Below are 6,000 nucleotides of genomic sequence, written 5' to 3'. Positions count from 1 at the left end.
ACAGATTCACACAAAGTGACAAAACGTCCTTGCAGGTTATTAACAGGATTTTTATTTGAAGTGCATATGCAAAGCAAAGGTACAGGGCGATCAGTACACAACCTGCACACCCAGTCAGAGTGTGCCCCCTTTATATAGATTTGCAGAATAGAATACCACCTGATCTCTTGTAAGTCACCTGATCTCTTGTAAGTCACCTGATTTCTGGGAAATCGAAACTTATAATAAGTTCCTATTACCATGTAAGGTCTTGGTCTTCCCTCCCTCCTTAGAATCATAGAATCATAGAATCATGGAGTTGGAAGAGACCACAAGGGCCATCGAGTCCAACCCCCTGCCAAGCAGGAAACACCATCAGAGCACTCCTGACATATGGTTGTCAAGCCTCTGCTTAAAGACCTCCAAAGAAGGAGACGCCACCACACTCCTTGGCAGCAAATTCCACTGTCGAACAGCTCTTACTGTCAGGAAGTTCTTCCTAATGTTTAGGTGGAATCTTCTTTCTTGTAGTTTGGATCCATTGCTCCGTGTCCGCTTCTCTGGAGCAGCAGAAAACAACCTTTCTCCCTCCTCTATGTGACATCCTTTTATATATTTGAACATGGCTAGCATATCACCCCTTAACCTCCTCTTCTCCAGGCTAAACATGCCCAGCTCCCTTAGCCTGCAACCTCCCTCCTGCAACCTCCCTCATCCTGGCATTACAATAAATCCTTGTTCCTTATCTCTATCCGCCCAAGCTAGACATTCCAACGAGAGGCCCATTTGCACTGTAACATTTAAGCATGTCCTTCTGGTTGGTGTAGAAACCTCCCCTTTTAGGATAATAATAACAACAATTATATTGTAATGTGCTCCTTCACCATCAGATGTCAAGGAAATAAATAACTATCTGACTTTTAGAAGACATCTGAAGGCAGCACTTTTTAATTTTTAATTTTTGATGTTTTATCATGTTTTTAATATTCTTTTGGGAGCCGCCCACAGTGGCTGGGGAAATCCAGTCAGATGGGCGGGGTATTATTTTTATTATTATTATTATTAATAATTTGAATCTCAGTGGGAGATGGTGGCAAGAATGGGAGGAAAACACTGTTTGCCACACCTAAAAGTGATGTTAATTATCACTGCCAGACTATCTAGAACCACAGAACTGTGTAGTTAGAAGGGACCATGGGAGTCATCTCTGATATGTGGGTGTCATGATCTGGGACCCAGGTAGATGGGACCCAGGGAGATGTCGTGGACCCAGGTAGATGTTGCAGCCCAGGAAGTATGTCAGAACCAAGCACACCAATGCTCTCTGTCTTTTGCTGAGACTGCACCCACCATGGGCCTCTCACTTCACCTTATCAGGTCAGTAAAACATGTCAAGAGCTCGCTGGCCTTCTGCAGAAGAACCATAAATTCTCCTGACCCATGCAAGTCTTCATGTAGCAGATAGCAGAAAAAAGGCACATTTTGTGTGACCGTTGCTTAAAGATACCCATTGCCATAGCAATTAGGAGCAGGCTGTTCTGACCGGTGAAATTTGTTTTAAGCGTCCACAAGCTGTCCATGTGTTCTGTTATCCAATCATATTGCTGAAAAGGATCATGCATGAGGTGATCCCGCATGCAATTGTTATAAAAGTGTCTTCAATTTTGTATTCGGGGTCCAGAATTTGGAGAATTCCTCTGGATCATTTATTCTCGCTGTGGCCCGCAATAAATACGAACTCTTTCCACGATGCTGCTGCCTTTATTTGGCTAAAGAGGACCAGCGTACTTCCAGACCCCCCTTTGTAGGGTAACAGTCCAACCCTCTTCAATGCAGGCATCTTTTGCCCAACATGGGGCTCACAAACCCATGACGCTGAGGTTAAGAGGCTCATGCTCTGCTCAAATCTTAGGCATTTTTGTTTTGCTTACTCCCAGCTACATCAAAGGCTGTTACCTTCACTTTAAACCAGCTGAATTCTGCTGAAAACATCTGGCCATGTTAATAACCAGCAAATCATTTCCCAATTTTAATGTTGGAAATGTGACCAAAAAAGAGAGGAAGACCAAAAAAACAGAGAAAGACCACACTGGAGAGCCAGTGTTGTGTAGTGGCTAAGAGTAGTAGACTCATAATCTGGTGAACCGGGTTCGCTTCCCCGCTCCTCCACATGCAGCTGCTGGGTGACCTTGGGCTAGTCACACTTCTCTGAAGTCTCTCAGCCCCACTCACCTCAGAGTGTTTGTTGTGGGGGAGGAAGGGAAAGGAGAATCTTAGCCGCTTTGATACTCCTTAGGGTAGTGATAAAGCGGGATATCAAATCCAAACTTTTTTTTTTTTTTTTACATTGCAATTCTAAAAAGGTTTATTTACCCAAATCCTACGTGTGTTTGTTTTACATACTCTCAGGTACATAAAAGTTGTTTACCTGCCCCTGATGTTACTTGAGCAGTTATCTGCCCAATTATACAAATGGGCTTGCAGCCTTTGGAACAGGGCAGTCTAGAGCTGTAGCCCGAGAACTGGGGCCCTTATTCCCTCCCCTTGAGGGAGGGGGATTTTTTCCTACTGCTGCTGAACATTCCTTGGAAATTGGGTGGACATCAGCAGCGGCAGGGAGCTCTCTTCCCTCCTTCCCCCAAAAAGTACATTCTGTTCCAAGTGCTGTTGTGCTGCAGAAATAAGGGGGAAAGGTCATTCTTGCTCCATCTATTGACCAAAGGAACAAGGACTACCAACTGCGATTCAAGCAAGAACATCAGCAAAAGAAGATCAACCTGGCCATATCAATACTATGTAAGTTCACCTCCTTGTTCTGGCCCTGAAGCACAGATCTTCTTCCTCTGCCTTTCTGGTCCACTTCCCTTCCGTTGTGTCTGTTTAGGCAAAATAGAGTGGTACTACGACTTCCCTTGATCTGGACACTATACTTCTGTTGCTGCAGCCTACTATAGCATGAGCCTTTTTTTGCTGCTGTGTCACAATGCTTACCCATGTTAAGCTTCTGGTCCACCAACTCCCTGAGATTCTTTTCACATGTACTGCTGGAAAGCCAGGTGTCCCTCATCTTATATTTATGCAGCTGGTTCTTCCTGACTAAGTGTGCAACTTTTTATCAATATCGTTTATACAAAATGTAATTTCTTTCAAAAAATAATAATAGGCAGGTTGCAAAGTGTTTCTTTTTTTAACTAAACAAATTCAGTTCATAGCATCTTCTGGCAACAGAGTTAGGTGAAATCTTGGGGAGGCACTGCCCATTGGAGAAGACTGCCCTAAATAATAATAATAATAATAATAATAATAATAATAATAATAATAATAATAACAACAACAATAATAATAATAAATTTTATTTATATCCCGCCCTCCCCAGCCGAAGCCGGGCTCAGGGCGGCTAACAACAATCAAATAATCAGTCAAATAGTCACACAATCTAAAAATATTTCATTATAAAAATTAATTAAGTCAAATTGATGGCAACCAATTAAACAAAATTCTGTGCAGGTTGCCAGAGGAGGGAGTCAGGCTGCGCCCTGACCAAAGGCCTGGCGGAACAACTCTGTCTTGCAGGCCCTGTGGAAAGATGTCAGGTCCCGCAGGGCCCTAGTCTCTTGTGACAGAGCATTCCACCAGATTGGAGCCGCAGCCGAGAAGGCCCTGGCTCTAGTTGAGGCCAGCCTAACCTCTCTGAGGCCTGGGACCTTGAGGGTGTTATTATTTGCAGACCGTAGGTTTCTCTGTGGGGCATACCAGGAGAGGCGGTCCCGTAGGTACGAGGGTCCTAGGCCGTATAGGGCTTTAAAGGTTGAAACCAGAACCTTAAACCTGATCCTGTACTCCACCGGGAGCCAGTGCAGCTGGTATAGTACCGGATGAATGTGATCTCGCAGCGAAGACCCCGTAAGGAGTCTTGCTGCGGCATTCTGCACCCGCTGGAGTTTCTGGGTCAGTCTGAAGGGCAGCCCCACGTAGAGCAAGTTACAATAATCCAGTCTGGAGGTGACCGTCGCATGGATCACAGTGGCTAGGTCAGGGCAAGAGAGATAAGGGGCCAACTGCTTAGCTTGGTGGAGATGAAAAAATGCCGCCTTTGTTATAGCTGTAATCTGCGCCTCCATAGAGAGGGAGGTATCGAAGATTACACCCAAACTCTTAACGGACGGTGCTGGCACTAATTGCACCCCCACAAGAGATGGGAGTTGCCCCCTCGATCCCATATCGTCCCGCCCTAGCCAGAGGACCTCTGTCTTCGAAGGATTTAACTTCAACCGGCTCCCACGTAACCATCCAGCCACAGCTTCCAGACATCTGGTCAGTGTGTCTGGGGCCGAGTCAGGATGGCCATCCATCAACAGATAGAGTTGGGTGTCATCAGCATACTGATGGCAACCCAGCCCAAAACTCTGGACAAGCTGGGCGAGGGGGCGCATAAAGATGTTAAAAAGCATCAGGGAGAGAATCGCACCCTGAGGCACTCCACACACCAAGGAGTGGCGCGATGACAATTCCCCCCCAAGCGCCACCCTCTGTCCCCGACCAGAGAGAAACGAGCGCAGCCATTGAAGGACTGTGCCCTGGATCCCCACGTCGGCAAGGCGGTGGTCCAGGAGTTCGTGATCGACCATGTCAAAGGCTGCTGACAGATCTAGAAGAATCAGCAGCCCCGACCTGCCTCGATCCAGCTGCCTGCGGAGATCATCTGTTAGGGCGACCAGAGCCGTCTCGGTCCCATGACCAGCGCGGAAGCCGGACTGGAATGGATCCAAAGCAGATGTTTCATCCAGAAACCTACCAAGCTGTTCAGCAACCGCTCTCTCAATCACCTTACCCAGGAATGGAAGATTCGAGAACGGGTGGTAATTGGATGACTAATGACCCCCCCCCAAAAAAATCTGCATAATAATGTTAAAGGTTTGGAGGTCAGTGTGGATGATACTCGTGGGTCCCTTCGAAACCTGTGATCCTGAATAGCTGAGGTTAGAATGTATAAGAGGAAATGAACCAGCCGAACCAATTCCTTTGTTAAGGTAATGGCCTCGGCTGGCTTATTAAGTACCACCATTTACATGTCCAAAGAGGCTGCCCTGTTGCCATAAGACATATGGGTAGGCCTTTACCCACCTCACCTGGCTGGATGCCATATCAGCATCAGCATCATCATTTTATTATTTACACCCCACCCAACTGGTTGGTGGCTTACAGCACATATAAAAACATAATAAACCATCAAACATTAAAATCTTTTCAATTCAGAGCTGCCTTCAGGTGTCTTCTAAAAGTTTTTTAGTTCTTTATCTCCTTGAGATCTGATGGGAAAGCATTCCACAGGGTGGGTGCCACTACCGAGAAGGCCCTTTTCCTGGTTTCCTGTAACTTCACTTTTCGCTGTGAGGGAACTGCCAGAAGACCCTTGGAAGTGGACCTCAGTGTCCAGGCTGAGTGATGGTGGGGGAGATGCTCGTTCAGGTATAGTGGGCCGAGGCCGTTAAGGGCTTTAAAGGTCAGCACCAACACTTTGAATTATTGTGCTTGGAAACGGTGGAGATCCTTTAGGACCAGTGTTATATGGTTCTGGTGGCTACTCCCAGTCACTAGTCTAGCTGCGGTAAGAATGGGCGAAGCGGGGCTGTGTGTGAAGAGAGTTTTGGGCAGATACTGGAAGCTGGGAGACAGGCTTGTCTTGCTCGCTGCTGGACTCAGAGCTGTGGCTTGGGGCCTTCCTAGAAATCCAACAGGGAGGCAAGACCTGTTGGAGTGTTAATACTGTGTGCCCCTCCATCCTAGATTGTATTTACAGTCATACCTCATGTTGCGTTAGGTTCATGTTGCGTCTTTTTGGCTTGCAAACCCGGCAAACCCGGAAGTGTATACTTCCGGGTTTCACTGCGCGTGCATGCGCTGAAGCATCCTGCATGCTTCGTGCATGTGCAGAAACGTTCTGCACACTTCACACATGCACAGAAGTGCTCTATTGCGCTCTGCGCTTGCGCAGAAGCGCCACTCTAGTTGCAGACTTTT

This window comes from Podarcis bocagei (assembly GCF_964188305.1).
Source record: "Podarcis bocagei genome assembly, chromosome: 4".
In the NCBI taxonomy this organism is placed as follows: Eukaryota; Metazoa; Chordata; class Lepidosauria; order Squamata; family Lacertidae; genus Podarcis; species Podarcis bocagei.
The sequence above is the reverse complement of the archived record's forward strand: the minus strand, read 5'-3'. Positions refer to the sequence as shown.